This window comes from Salvelinus alpinus, chromosome 4 (assembly GCF_045679555.1).
Source record: "Salvelinus alpinus chromosome 4, SLU_Salpinus.1, whole genome shotgun sequence".
In the NCBI taxonomy this organism is placed as follows: Eukaryota; Metazoa; Chordata; class Actinopteri; order Salmoniformes; family Salmonidae; genus Salvelinus; species Salvelinus alpinus.
Genome location: NC_092089.1, coordinates 37,965,643 through 37,982,260, shown reverse-complemented (window position 1 = coordinate 37,982,260; position 16,618 = coordinate 37,965,643). Strand labels below are relative to the sequence as shown.

Genomic DNA, 16,618 nt, shown 5'->3' with positions numbered 1-16,618 from the left:
CATATAGACTAGAATGAAATACATGAGGGACATGGAATCACCTCTACATTAGAGTAGACCACTTTTGCAGCTTCAAAATAACTAAGAAATATATTTTCATAACGAGTGAGACGAAGGTAATGCAGTAACACTTCTTATAGATTTAGTTAGTTCTTATATGTACAGTTGTCATAAAACCCTGACTACACCACCTGGTGGAGGTTTGGAGCACCAGGACTAACAGTATAAAGTTTGAGTTCTAGTGACCAGTTGGGTGCGAATCACAGTAACCATAAAACACAAGGAGGCAAGATTTCAGCAAAAAGTATGGACATTTATTTTAAACAAAAATAAATAGGTAAACATTTAGACCACTCACTAATTGTCTAAAGTTGAATTTTAAGAGGTGGGGAAGTCCTTTCATGGTTTTCCTTCTGCTCTGTCCACTCCAGATTCACCACCTTTGGGATAGGCCTGAGGCACAAAGAAATATTGAGCAGTACAATGCCACACAATTGTCTTTGAATATATATATTTACAATAAACCAGTCTATTCCTTAAAATCCTAAATCCATTCTTTAAAATCACCCAGTCCAGTGGAAAATAGTTAAACTATGCACTTCCCTGTTACTTCACTGTTTGTCTGAGTTCCTTCCTCATTGGCGCCGCACGCGGTTCTGTTCCCGTGCTGCTTCTGCAAGGCTTTAAATACAGGCTTCAATATGCTGTGAACCAATGGGAATACATCTGAATGATTGTACCTGCATTCTCACAAGGGGCGGTGTACCAATTGTGCTGTGAGGTGCTCCGGTTCCTCCCGTTGTTACTCTCCTGTGATTATCGGCAATGTTCCTATGAATCCACTCAGTGACACTCCAAAACAAAACGTATGTGAAATCCCAAAAAATACACGTGAAAAAAAGTACGAGCAACATTTTCATTTGATTTCGTCATATCATGACATACTAACCTTGTGATTATTACAATAGCAACATTGTTATTACATAGGAATTTGGAAATTGCATAATAATGGAGTTATGACAGAAGTGGAATAAGGAACAGTCACTATTCCTCGTGTTCAGTAGTTACACAAAACTCTCAGCTCATTGCTATGCAATTGAAATGCAATTACCAAAGTATTATGTAACAACATGCTAATAAAACGTTTCTCCAAAGTAATTACAGATTATTACACAGGCACAAGAACAGTTTCATGTTAAGGGTTACTGAGATTGCTAACAGTAACCAAATATGGATATTAAGTGTTGAAAGGAAACTAAATATCCCAAAACTGCCTTCTTGAATCAACTGCAGCCAAGGTAGGTTGAAAATCATGTCAGTTTGTATTCTGAGTAAACTATCTCTTTAAATATGGTATAGTGTGTGTTTGAAACACCATTTCACTTGAAATAACCTCTCATGTCATCATCATTACCCATCCTGCATGTCTAGAGGGTGAAAGGGAGAGAGGGTGAGGGAGAGTGGGTGAGGGAGAGAGGGTGAGGGGAGATGAATGCGCTGTAATTATCCGTCCATGGCACATATCAATCACACACAGACAGACACACACAGACACACACACACATCAATCACGTGTCCTGGAGACCTTGCCACAGAGCGAGTGCCGGAAAGGAAAAGCAGATGAGGAAAATCCGTTTGACCTGTCCAAGACTAAATTAATTATCCAATTACTCGTCTCCTCTCCGACTGACTGTGCTGCCCAGATAACTCTGCAGCTATTTACAACTGACTGCCTCCCCAAGATAACAAAAGGGCCATTTGCAGCATAATCACTTCACGTGGTGAACGATCGGAGCAAACTCTCTGAGACTGCCAAAAACTCGGAGGAGTCGGACCTCCAAAATCTAATTAGCATTTCTTTTAGCTTTCCACACTCAGTCCATCCAGAATGATTGACGACGAGGAAGTCTCCAACAATTGAATGACATGCATTTTAGTGGGCCACCTCTTGACGGCAGAGAGAAACATTTACGTTTTAATGTACATTTCCTGCAATTCTACAAATGGTGTAGTTTTAATTAAAGCAAGTTTCCTGCAATTCTAAACATTTTGCCATGGGGTGGAGAGAAATGTTTGCAGTTTTAAAGCCCATTTTCTGCAATTCTACACATTTTGCCATGTTAATAGAATATGTGAATGAGAGTGACTAACAAAATCAATGGGGGCCCCTGGACGTCAGGGCCCCTGGGCACGTGCCCTGCATACCCGGGTGAGTATTCGGCCATGATTACTACAAGTTTAGATAGCTGGCTAGACTATCTTACCATCTAAAAATCATTAGCTCACATGGCATATTGAGTGACTGTCAGTGACTGACATAACAATAGAAAACCTGCTGATGCGCAACCAAATTTTGAAATGGCTCCTTCTATATTCCGCTATTCTTACTCTCAATATTACGTTGAGACTCCGACTGAGTTCCTGGTCGGGGCCCCCTAGCGACTGCTTATGTCTCTTATGCCTGGAGCGCGCACACGCACACACACACAAACACAAACACACACACCAGGCCAGCAGGAAAATCTGTCAGAGCCCTGTAATAATCTCAATGTATCAAAGAGCTCTTCACGGCTCCTCACAGAACAATATGTCTTCCCCTGTTCGCCAGGAGTAAGAATATTTCTCACAGGAAAACAAGAGCGGGGCGAAAGAAGAAGGGAGGGTGTCACGCCCTGGCCTTAGTATTCTTTGTTTTCTTTATTATTTTAGTTAGGTCAGGGTGTGACATGGGTATTTATGTGGGTTTTGTAGTGTCCAGGGTGATTGTAAGGTTTAGGGGGTTTATTTAGAGTAGTTGGCTTTATGTTTAGTATAGTTGTCTAGCTGTGTCTATATTGTGTGTAGTTGTCTAGGAAAGTCTATGGTTGCCTGAATGGGTTCCCAATTAGAGACAGCTGGTTTCTGTTGTCTCTGATTGGGAGCCATATTTAAGGTAGCCATAGGCTTTAGTTTGGTGTGGGGAATTGTCTATGTAGAACGTTTGTAGCCTGTATGTATGTGCACAACGTTTGTAGCTTCACGGTCGTTTTGTTGTTTTGTTAGTTTGTAAGTGTTTTTGTTTCGTTTTGCCTTCTTCAATAATAAAAAGAAGATGGCTTATTTTCCTCATGCTGCGTTTTGGTCCGTCTCTCCTCCACACGATCGTGACAGAGGGATATATATTTGTTATTGCTTGGAAACAAGACAGGGCTTTAGAATTATCTGTCAAAGAGCAAAATAGGACATTCCATCCCTTTCTTCTACCTTCTCCTTAGATATGCTAATGATAAACCCCTGTCCTTACCTCACCCACTTCTCCCTTTCTCTTTCCCTCTCTCTCTCTCTCTCTCTCTCTCTGTCCCTCTCTCTCTTTCTATCTCGCTCCCTTTAACTTCTTCTCTTCTCTCTGACATAAGAGTTTATCAAAAGACAATGTGTGGGCTTCAATGATTTAGAAAAATATATATTTTGAATCGTATACCTGAAAAAGTGCAGCAAAGGAAAAGACATGCCACAGTTAGGCAAGATCATAACACACTAGAGAGTTCTAAACATAAAATATGTATGACCCACAACTGAAAGAAAAAGAACCAAACAACAAATCAAGCTGAACTAATGCCAATTACAGTACAAACAGCAAAGAAAAAACCCAACAGCACTCTGGAAAAGATTATGGAGGACCTCAGAGGTCTCTGTGATTGTTTGACATGGAATTGGAAGGATGGGATGGACAGATCAATATTGTATGTCAGTGTCCCAGAACCAGAACCCTTCTGAGGAGCCCAGAGCACCGCCGCTATGAAGGGGAGGTAGTGCGTGGCAGCGTGAAACACACTGAGCACGCTCACAACTGCCAACATCAGAGCCAAAGTCAAACAGAGGTGGAGGGAGTTCAAACGGAGAAACACATTGATGTGTATTCATGAATGTGTAAATAAGGAGAGGAAGGCCAAAATGTAGGAGAATGTGAATAGCAAACACACATACACACACATGCTTACACAATAATACAGGCACACATATTATGGAGTAGTTCATCTGCTGTTTGATGGGGTGCCCCTTTCATGGTGCTCTCAGGCAGAAAAAGCACTGACTCCAACCCTGACCATATCCCTGACCTCTCTTTTGAGGCCACAGGCATGAGGGAGGGAGGGGAGGGAGGGGGAGAGAGGGAAAGAGAAATTAATAGAAAAACAGCCCCCGGCGTCACCTCCCTTGTCTCTCTCTGCCCTCTGGTGTTCCCATAATCCCCCCAACCTTGAGGTCACTACCTACCTGCTTCAGCACTGCATAACTATTTTCTGTGGCCACTCACTTTTGGTAAGCCAGAAATCTGCTGCTTTGTGAATGACTGACACATATCACAGTTTATGTCACCTTTCAAAAATATTCTTAGTTACACCCCAGCTAGCACAACGTTCTGAGAACCATATGTTTCTTAGAGCTTGGTGTGAGCATGGTTGTCCTATGGTTATTTTGCATACAACCATCCCACAAGAACACTTTAGTAACGTTCAGAGAACGTTATAAGAATGTTATTTAAAAACATATACATTACGTAGCATCAACAAAATTCTCTCTGCCCTCTAAGTGTGTTCATGTGTGTTTGCCGCGCCCACTATTTTGCCACACCTGATCTTAATGAGTGCTTGTTTCCTTTGAAAGGCGGTCTGTTTGAATAGACTAAAATGAACAGCTTTGAATGCGTAAATCAACCTGGCATGCTAGCTCCATCTTGGTGGAACAGTGGACTACTTCCATTCATAGAGACCGGAATATTATAGGTTTGAATCTCACTGATGATGTGTCACAAAATGAAACAATAATGGATAAGGAAATTAATTCCCATGTGTCCTATCTGTGGTTGGAGTTCAAAAAAGTTAACAGTATTATTGAAACATTTAAAGAAAGTTTTAAGAAAGGTATTTAAAAACCTCCAAATAACCTACCATTTCAGTACTCAGAGCATTAATAAAACCTCCCACGAAAACTTTCAAGGAACCAGAGTAAAATGTTCTCAGAACCTCCCTGCAACCTAAAAATATATGTTCCCAGAATGGGCTAAATGTTCACGTCTGTTCTCAGAACATTTTAAAAACTTTTGGTTTAACTGGTTAGGAAACATTTGGCTTCCTTCCCACAACCAAATGTGAAACCATAAACATATGTTCCACCAACTTCCAAGGAACCAAATGTGCTAGCTGGGACATATTATTGCCTCAGGCCTCTTACTAAAATGACTCTTGTACTGATGAAGCAATGTTCCCAAAGCAACATGACCAGGGCAGTGGGGAAAAGAGCAGGACAGCAGTGTGGGAGTCAGCAATAAAAGAGAGGCCAAATGAGAGTTTTCCATGAAAAGCGCCAATCCATCTTTAAATAGAAACAAGAATAATTAATGAAAATAGGTCAGGTCATTGGGCATCTGGGCAGGGTGATGTTGTTGATGTTTGTGTGTATGCAGTTGTTTGTATGTGTATATTTTGTACTGTTTGAAAAAAATTATCTTACAAAAATAAGCCAGCTCTGTGCTAAAGTATGAAGCACTTTATAGGAGAGTCATTTTTTTATTTCACCTATATTTAACCAGGTAGGCCAGTTGAGAACAAGTTCTCATTTACAACTGCGACCTGGCCAAGATAAAGCAAAGCAGAGCGACAAAAACAACAACACAGAGTTACACATAAACAAACGTACAGTCAATAACACAGTAGAACAATATATGTACAGTGTGTGCAAATGTAGAAGAGTAGGGAGGTAAGGAAATACATAGGCCATAGAGGAGAAATTATTACAATTTAGCATTAACACTGGAGTGATAGATGTGCAGATGATGATGTGCAAGTAGAGATACAGGGGTGCAAAATAGCAAGAGGAAAATTACAATATGGGGATGAGGTAGGTGGGTGTGCTATTTACAGATTGGCTGTGTACAGGTACAGTGATCGGTAAGCTGCTCTGACAGCTGATTCTTAAAGTTAGAGAGGGAGATATAAGACTCCAGCTTCAGTGATTTTTGCAATTCATTCCAGTCGTTGGCAGCAGAGAACTGGAAGGAAAGGCGGCCAAAGTAAGTGTTGGCTTTGGGGATGACTAGTGAAATATACCTGCTGGAGCACGTGCTACGGGTGGGTGTTGCTATGGTGACCAGTGAGCTGAGAAAAGGCAGGGCTTTACCAAGCAAAGACTTATAGATGACCTGGAGTCAGTGGGTTTGGCGACGAATATGTAGTGAGGGCCAGCCAACGAGAGCACAGTGATGGGTAGTATATGGGACTTTGGTGACAAAACGGATGGTACTGTGACAGACTACATCCCGTTTGCTGAGTAGAGTGTTGGGGGCTATTTCGTAAATGACATCGCCGAAGTCAAGGATCGGTAGGATAGTCAGTTTTACGAGGGTATGTTTGGCAGCATGAGTGAAGGAGGCTTTGTTGCGAAATAGGAAGCCGATTCTAGATTTGATTTTGGATTGGAGATGCTTAATGTGAGTCTGGAAGGAGAGTTTACAGTCTAACCAGACACCTAGGTACATGTAGTTGTCCACATATTCTAAGTCAGAACCGTCCAGAGTAGTGATGCTAGTCGGGCGGGCGGGTGCGGGCAACAATCGGTTGAAGAGCATGCATTTAGTTTTACTAGCATTTAAAAGCAGTTGGAGGCCACAGAAGGAGTGTTGTATGGCATTGAAGCTCGTTTGGAGGTTTAACACAGTGTCCAAAGAAGGGCCAGATGTATACAGAATGGTGTCGTCTGCGTAGAGGTGGATCAGAGAATCACCAGCAGCAAGAGCGACATCATTGATATATACAGAGAAAGAGTCGGCCCGAGATTTGAACCCTGTGGCACCACCATAGAGACTGCCAAAGGTCCGGACAACAGGCCCTCCGATTTGACACACACTGTACTCTATCTGAGAAGTAGTTGGTGAACCAGGCGAGGCAGTCATTTGAGAAACCAAGGCTATTGAGTCTGCCGATAAGAATGTGGTGATTGACAGAGTCGAAAGCCTTGGCCAGGTCAATGAAGACGGCTGCACAGTACTGTCTTTTATCGATGGCGGTGATGATATCGTTTAGGACCTTGAGCGTTGCTGAGGTGCACCCATGACAAGCTCGGAAACCAGATTGCATAGTGGAGAAGGTATGGTGGGATTCGAAATGGTCGGTGATCTGTTTGTTAACTTGGCTTTTGAAGATTTTAGAAAGGCAGGGCAGGATGGATATAGGTCTATATCAGTTTGGGTCTGGAGTGTCTCCCCCTTTGAAGAGGGGGATGAAAGCGGCAGTTGTCCAATCTTTGGGGATATCAGACGATACGAAAGCGAGGTTGAACAGGCTAGTAATAGCGGTTGCAACAGTTTCGGCGGATAATTTTAGAGAGGATCCAGATTGTCTAGCCCAGCTGATTTGTAGGGAGCCAGGTTTTGCCGCTCTTTCAGAACATCAGCTGTCTGGATTTGGGTGAAGTAGAAGCGGGGGGTGGCCTTGGGCAAGTTGCTGCATATCCCAGTTTAGGTCACCTAACAGTACAAACTCTGAAGATAGATAGGGGGCAATCAATTCACATATGGTGTCCAGGGCACAGCTGGGGGCTGAAGGGGGTCTATAACAAGCGGCAACGGTGAGCGACTTGTTTCTGGAAAGGGGGATTTTTAAAAGTAGAAGCTCGAATTGTTTGGGCACAGACCTGGATAGTATGACAGAACTCTGCAGGCTAACTTTGCCCCCTTTGACAGTTCTATGTTGTCAGAAGATGTTATAGTTAGCGATGGAAATTTCAGGATTTTTGGTGGCCTTCCTAAGCAATGATTTAGACACGGCTAGGACATCAGGGTTGGTGGAGTGTGCTAAAGCAGTGAATAAAACAAACTTAGGGAGGAGGCTTCTAATGTTAACATGCATGAAACCAAGGCTTTGCATAAGGTATTTGGTGATTTTCCCATCTGTGATTTTATGTCCAACTAATGGAGTAGCATGCATTAATATATGTACATAATTAGCTAACACAACTAATGTACCGTACATGTGACATCTGACATCTGGCTTCAACCAATATCAAGAGCTGATATCAACCACACTTAGTAAAGAATACACCAGGGAGAACAACAGGTTGGGAGAAGGGAAAGAGAGAGAAAGAGAGGGGGAATAAACACTTATACAGAGAGGGAAGAAGAGAGAGACAGAGGTAGAGAGAGAGAGAGAGAGAGAGAGAGAGAGATTGTGTGGGGGGGGGGGGCACTGCTCCTCATTGTGTATAAGTGAAAACACCAGTGAGATAATGTGAGCTCCTGGCCAACAGGAGACACTCTGGGTAAACATGCACTCCATACAGCATGCAGAATGACAAGCTCTATTCACACAAAGCTGACACTCTAAATATTCAATGGCATTGAAAACGCTACAATCTGGCAAGCATCCTACCCCCTATCCTCCCTGGTAGTATTCTGCCTGTCCCCCCCACCCACCCTATTCGTTGGCTTGTTGGCGGAGCGCTGAGTGAATGCAGCTCCTGTGACGAGGGTGCCAGAGAACGTTAGGGCTGCCGCCCAATCTCAGTAAATGGCCGTGAGAGCTGCAGTCTGCTTCAATGAGGCACACAGCAGGGGACTGGGGTCCGGGGAGGAAGAATGGGGAGGGAGGAGGAAGAGGAGGGTGGGGAGGCACAGATAGCCTTACTGCACAAACAGTACAGTACCTCCTTTGCCAACACTGCCTATTCAATATGCTTCAGAGTAGCCGAGGAAAGAATTGGAGGAGGAGGATGAATGTCTTTGATGTCTCAAGGAAAACATATCCGTTTGTCAAGACACTGAAGATAGTACCTCAATCTTATCCCACTGGGCACAGACATGAGTTCAACATCTAGTTTTGATTTACATTTGGTTGAGTTGTCAACTAACGTGAATTCAACGTAAATTCAACAAAACATTTCACCAAGTCATTGGATTTAGGTTAAAAGTTGGGTGAAAAAAAGACGAAATGCCCTCACTTTTTGCAAATCCAATTAGTTTTCCACGTTGCTTCACATCACATTACATTTTTGGGGTTGAAATTACATGGAAAGAACATTAATTCAACCAGTATTTTCCCCAGTGGGATGTAACATGCCACCACATACACATCTCCTTCATGCAAAAGGCAACCTACTGTATCTCATTCAGTTGCCCTACTGTACAGAAAGGCTGCATGCTGGCAAACATGTACTGTATATAAACATCAGGAAACAGAATCAATAATGTCACTGCCTATTGCTGTTAGTTGTAAGCACATAACACACAGTTCATCAAATGAAACATAGACATGTAGCCCAGATGCTCTACCCAGGATAAATGACATCACCCAGGTGAGCGGTGAGCCATGCACATCGATGTAAATCAGCTGGACATATACTGCTGACTGTCTAAGTACAGTACAATACGTCTTTGACTTTTAAAAGCTTACTAAGCTCCGGCGAGTATCCCGACAACACACACCCTCTCGACTTTCACCCATAATTGAATAAGAAGGACCGCAGGGACAAGGTGAGGCTTAATAAGGGCAAGTGAGGAGTGAGCTGGCAGCAACAACACCAATCACGCGGACAGTTAGTTAGGGTGACATGGTGAGAGCTGCTTGTGATGTCGTTAACCAACATGTCGGCCATTTTAGCTCCTGATAAAACATCCAGTGCCTTCAGAAAGTATTCATACTCTGACTTATTCCACATTTTGTTGTGTTACAGCCAAAAAAAAAATCTACACACAATACCCCAAATGACAGTGAAAACAGGTTTAACAAATGTTTGCAAATGTATTGAAAATGAGAAAGATCTCATTTGCATAAGTATTCACACCCCATGGTCAATACTTCATAGAAGCACCTTTGGCAGTGATTACAGCTGTGAGTCTTTATGGGTAAGTCTCTAAGAGCTTTCCACACCTGGATTGTGCAAAATGTTCCCATTATTCTTTTCAAAAATCTTCAAGCTCTGTCAAATTGGTTGTTGATCATTGCTAGACAAACATTATATGGTCTTGCCATAGACTTTCAAGTAGATTTAAGTCAAAACTGTAACTGGCCCACTCAGGAACATTCACTGTCTTCTTGGTAAGCATCTCTAGTGTAGATTAGGCCTTGTGTTTTTGGTTATTGTCCTGCAGAAAGGTGAATAAATCCCACAGTGTCTGGTGGAAAGCAGACTGAATCAGGTTTTCCACTAGGGTTTTGTCTGTGCTTAGCTCCATTCCTTTTCTTTTTATCCTGAAGATCTCCCCAGTCCTTAACGATTACAAGCATACCCATAACATGATGCAGCCACCACTATGCTTGAAAATATGGAGAGTGGTATTCAGTAATGTGTTGTATTGGATTTGCCCCAAACATAACATTTTGTATTCAGAACAAAAAGTTAATTGCTTTGCCGCATTTCTTTGCAGTATTACTTTAGTACGTTGTTGCAAATAGGATGCATGTTTTGGAATATTTTTAGTCTGTTCAAGCTTCCTTCTTTTCACTCTGTCAATTAGGTTAATATTACAGAGCAACTAAAATGTTGTTGACCCATTCTCAGTTTTCTCCTATCACAGCCATTAAACTATGTACTGTAACTGTTTTAAAGTCACCATTGGCCTCATGGTGAAATTCCAGAGCGGTTTCCTTCCTCTCCGGCAACTGAGTTAGGAAGGATGCCTGTATCTTTATAGTGACTGGGTGAATTGATACACCATCCAAAGTGTAATTAATAACTTCACCATGCTCCAAAGGATATTAAATGTCTGCTTTTATTTTCTCCCATCTACCAATACAGTACAGTGTCCTTCTTTGCGAGGCATTGGAAAATCCCCTAGTCTTTGTGGTTGTATCTGTGTTTGAAATTCACTGCTCAACTTAGGGTCCTTACAGATAATTGTATGTGTGGGGTACAGAGATGAGGTAGTCATTCAAAAATGTTAAACACAATTATTGCTCACAGTCCATGCAACTTATTATGTGAAGAAAATTCTAAAAACATCATCCTACTTAGACATTATGGAGTATTGGGTGTAGGCCAGTGACAAAGAAATCTCAATTGAATCCATTTTAAATTTCTGAAGGCACTGTACACTGTAGTAGAGAGGAACAGGTCATTGCCTTGGTGAAACATGCCCCAGTGTCTGCACTAGAACAAGCCGAAGGGGAGTGACAATCTACACGACCACATTTTCAGCCTCGTTGCTTTGTGCAGTTTGTACTATAGTAGAGGACATGTACGCAGTCAAATGGTTGTGTGTGTATAAGAAACAGAGAAAGGGTGAACACAGCAGATGTAATCAGTATGTGCGGATGCAGAGGTAATAACTCTAGAGGCCAGCCAGAGGAGCACATGTATCTCTGCCTGAGGACACAGAACAATCAGAAAAACCTCAACCAGCCAGATGAAGAACTCTGGAGGTCAAAGGTAAGACTCTACTCTATAGTGCAGTGGTATCGCCTGACAGTGTCTAAAGCAGTGTGTGTGTGTGTACTGTGTTATCGCCTGAATGTGTCACACAGGTCCAGGTAGGAGACTGGAGGGTGAGCATGAATAGTTAGCTAATTAAATTAAGTGAATGATAAGAGTGCATGTTAGTGTGGCAAAAGTATGTGGTACAATGTGATGGACATCTTTTCTCTCCCGCTCTCCCTGTTCTACCCACATATTCAACCACTTTTACATTCTCTGTCTGTTCTCTCGCTCTGGGTTGTCAAGGGGACATATGCCAGGTCCACATCTCAGCCAGCCCTGGGCCTGTCCATGCTGTGCTGCCTGTGTGTGTGTACTCAACCAGACGTTGGCGTTGCCATGGTGAACCAGCCAGGCTGTGTTTAAGGTAGAGCTTGGGAATGGCAGATTGTATGGAGGATGCAGCGTTGCTATGGGGAACAGAACATGCGTGTTTAGAATGTGGCTTTGGTCACAGTGTGTGTGTCAGAGAGATGGAACACAGATTGTGTTTGAGGGAAAGTGCTGAGGAAACCGTTTAGCACAGGTAGCCCTGCTGATCTGAGCCTGTGACCCAACACAGCACATGCTGAGGGCACATACATCCCATAGGGCTCTGGTCAAAAGTAGTGCACTATATAGGAACTACGGAGCCATTTGGGACACAGAAAGTCCTGCCAGCCAGATACAATAGAAAGGGATGACTGACTACTGGGCCCAGTTTTTCAAAAGTTTTCTAACCGGATAGGATTAAATACATAGAAATAGAATGAATAGAAGTCAATGATTCGTCTGTTCTATTCATTATATTTCTATGTATTTAATCCTATCCGATAGGCGAAATCCGGATAGATCACTTTTGAAAAACTGGGCCCTAATGATCACTACAAGGACACAGAAATACAGCTACAGATGACAGACTTAGACATTCCAACACAACAGAATGACACTAAACTGAAGAATCTCACAAAGTAGAGCCACATTAGACGTGCACCTTATAGGGTGAGGGAGTTGTGGTTAGGCAGCTGTGAAGATCAGGGATGTACTGTAGCAGGGGGTAAACACCTGTGAGCACCGTTAACGCTTCTATTCATTTGGGAATCGTTTATGCACCTATTCCCAGGACAAATTAGCGTTTTCTGCATTAGTGTTTGTTACTCGCAGGCTAGACTCTTCACCAACTTTTTACAACTACCACCTTGGTAAACACATGTAAAACCACCTGGCCACACCCCCTTAATGTAATATCGTTATAGACTCCCCCTTCAATTCTGAAATACACACCAACCAGATCATTCCATATTACCATGTTACAGGAGAAGAATGTCAAAGGAGAGAGACTTAAAGGAAGGCAGCTGACTGGCTTCACGCCGTGGGAGGGATGCTGTGCAGCCAGTCTGTAGTGGATAAGAGGTCTGGCTAGAGTTGTTGTTGTGACCATGGTAACATGTTTTTGGCAGTTCAGAGTGAAATCAGGGGTATCACATTTCCTTTGCCTTCAATTGGGTTGAAATGACTGGGAGCTTGTTAATCTTATAAAAATCATACCTTGTTCTGGCTGTAGAATAGAATATACCCAGCTAAAACAAACTGCCACATAGATAGGTGAAATATGCCACATAGATAGGTGAAATAAGCCACATAGAAATGTGAAATGTGCCACATAGAAAGGTGAAATATGCCACATAGAAATGTGAAATATGCCACATAGAAAGGTGAAATATGCCACATAGAAAGGTGAAATATGCCACATAGAAAGGTGAAATATGCCACATAGAAAGGTGAAATATGCCACATAGAAAGGTGAAATATGCCACATAGAAATGTGAAATATGCCACATAGAAAGGTGAAATATGCCACATAGAAAGGTGAAATATGCCACATAGAAAGGTGAAATATGCCACATAGAAAGGTGAAATATGTCTGGATTAGGAAGTGTTGGATGCATTCCCTGCACTGATGTGTGTCCATGCCAATGCGCACACACACTCTCGTGTGCATGGACCAGAGGAGTCCCGCTGAGACGTAGCTGCAGCCAGCGTCACGCCATGGTGTACCCGTAACTCCCACAATGCAGTGCGACCAGCAGCCTGTCCCGCAGGACCTCCTGGCTGGGGTATTCTGGGAGTTTCATCATGTTGATGCTGTGGGAGGAGCATCATGGTCAATGTAGTTTCTTGTGGTTCACTGCAGATTGATGGCATGTCATTATGTCTCATATCATATCCAGCTGCTGTAGTATACAGTACAGTGGTGATTTCTACCTGCCAAAGTATAGACCTACAGCGATGAGAACTACAGTACCTGTCCTTTCTATCCAAAATGCAGAAAGCCCTCCCTGTTTTTCCCTCTCCTATACTAGTGCACTAAAGCAACACACACACACACACACACCTACCTCCAGAGGCAAAGGAGACAGAGGAACCATACTGCCCTCTAGTGCTTTTTCTGTCAGCATGCTGCTCTCTCTAGTGAGTGACAGCGAGTGAGCGCATGTGTGTGAGAATATACGTGCGTGCGGTCCTCACCAGGTGCTGGAGGTAGGCAGTAGGTTTGATGTGTATGGTACAGAGGCAATAGTGAACTTCTGTAAGCCACTACCTCCCATCAGAAAGGCAAAGCCACCATGAGGTACCCTGGAACTAACAGGGACATGAGAAAGGAATTAGACAGGACAGGAGTGAGAGTAAGTGACGGATCATTGATCAGATCTTACAATGGCCTTATGTGAGAAACTCACCTGCCACATACACACATACACTGACTAATTAGAAATTCACCTGCCAGTGACAAACTGCAACAGCAGGACCCTCTCCTCTTGGGTAAGGCTTTCTACCACCTTCCAGAACCACTACAAGACAAGAGAATCCATATTAAACCAAATGAAAACCACTGTGAGATAAGAGAATCTGACAAGAGAATCAACTTTAAACCACTAAGCCAGCCTGGGAGGAGGTGTTAAGATCTCTGTAGGATCAGCCATGCCTGTGGTACATCTCTCTAAATTGGAGTTGTTCCAGTAAAAAGGGTCCTCCTCTCTGATGAGGTGGTGTTACATTAAAAAGAGTCCTAACCGGTGAGAGCTAACTCACCTGGATGACAGGTTCCTCCAGGTCATAGCCACTGGTGTATTCTGTGTTCCTGTGCCAGTCCTGCACATCGATCTCTGGCATCCCAGACAGCAACAGCTCCTACACACACACAGAGGTTAAATAGAGTAGTAGTCAGGACACATGTACAAGTCGGAAGTTCACGTACACTTAGGTTTGAGTCATTAAAACTAATTTTTCAGCCACTCCACAAATTTCTTGTGAACAAACTATAGTTTTGGAAAGTCGGTAAGGACATCTACTTTGTGCATGACACAAGTAATGTTTCCAACAATTGTTTACAGACAGATTATTTCACTTAAAATTCAATGTATCACAATTCCAGTGGGTCAGAAGTTTACATACACTAAGTTGACTGTGCCTTTAAACAGCTTGGAAAATTCCAGAAAATTATGTCATGGCTTTAGAGGCTTCTGATAAGCAAATTTACATAATTTGTGTCGATTGGAGGTGTACCTGTGGATTTATTTCAAGGCCTCCCTTCAAACTCAGTGCCTCTGCTTGACATCATGGGAAAATCAAAATAAATCAGCCAAGACCTCAGAAAAATTGTAGATCTCCACAAGTCTGGTTCATCCTTGGATGCAATTTCCAAGTGCCTGAAGGTACCACGTTCTTCTGTACAAACAATAGTAGGCAAGTATAAACACCATGGGACCACGCAGCCGTCATACCGCTCAGGAAGGAGACGCGTTTTGTCTCCTAGAGATGAACGTACTTTGATGCAAAAAGTGCAAATCAATACCAGAACAACAGCAAAGGACCTTCTGAAGATGCTGGAGGAAACAGGTACAAAAGTATCTATATCCACAGTAAAACGAGTCCTATATCGACATAACCTGAAAAGCCGCTCAGCAAGGAAGAAGCCACTGCTCCAAAACCGCCATAAAAAAGCCAGACTACAGTTTGCAACTGCACATGGGGGCAAAGATCATACTTTTTGGAGAAATGTCCTCTGGTCTGATGAAACAAAAATGGAACTGTTTGGCCATAATGACCATCGTTATGTTTGGAGGAAAAGGGCGGGGCTTGCAAGCTGAAGAACACCATCCCAACCGTGAAGCACGGGGTGGCAGCATCATGTTGTGGGGGTGCTTTGCTGCAGGAGGGACTGGTGCCCTTCACAAAATAGATGGCATCATGAGAAAGGAAAATTATGTGGATATATTGAAGCAACATCTCAAGACATCAGTCAGGAAGTTAAAGCCTGGTTGCAAATGGGTCTTCCAAATGGACAATGACACCAAGCATACTTCCAAAGTTGTGGCAAAATGGCTTAAGGACAACAAAGTCAAGGTGTTGGAGTGGCCATCACAAAGCCCATAAATTTGTGGGCAGAACTGAAAAAGCGTGTGCGAGCAAGGAGGCCTACAAACCTGACTCAGTTACACCAGCTCTGTCAGGAGGAATGGGCCAAAATTCACCCAACTTATTGTGGGAAGCTTGTGGAAGGCCACACGAAATGCTTGACCCAAGTTAAACAATTTAAAGGCGATGCTACCATATACTAATTGAGTGTATGTAAACTTCTGACCCACTGGGAATGTGATGAAAGAATTAAAAGCTGAAATAAATCATTCTCTACTATTATTCTGACATGTCACATTCTTAAAATAAAGTGGTGATCCTAACTGACCTAAGACAGGGAATTTTTACTAGGATTAAATGTCAGGAATTGTGAAAAACTGAGTTGAAATGTATTTGGCTAAGGTGTCTGTAAACTTCCGACTTCAACTGTATCATATACAACAGACTTATAAAACCTAACTTCATGCTTCTTCTGTTCAAAATCATGTTGACAAAGACACAAGGGTGTTTTTCTAACGCAACTGAACACGGGTGGTCCAGTGGTAAACAGAGCAGAGCTAAACTCCCCTCCCCACTGAGTCTGAGTGTTGTCAGCAGGCGAGCTGTGACCGTGTGACCGAGGCTTGTACCTGCACACACATGTCCAATAACACGGCGGGCCAGATAATCGCCATGGTACCCTATCGATCCAGGGACTAGTGAGGACATGGATTTTGCCGACACACACTCAAGGTGACCCCAACATCCCATTGACACCCCCCAAGCCAGACAAGGCCAA

The 16,618-nt window shown here is 42.9% G+C and overlaps 1 pseudogene; it reads right to left on the bottom strand.

Moving 5' to 3' along the window:
• Positions 1-292: 292 nt before the first annotated feature.
• The window catches only part of LOC139572584 (E3 ubiquitin-protein ligase HACE1-like), a 29,423-nt pseudogene continuing 13,097 nt past the window's right edge, over positions 293-16,618 (bottom strand).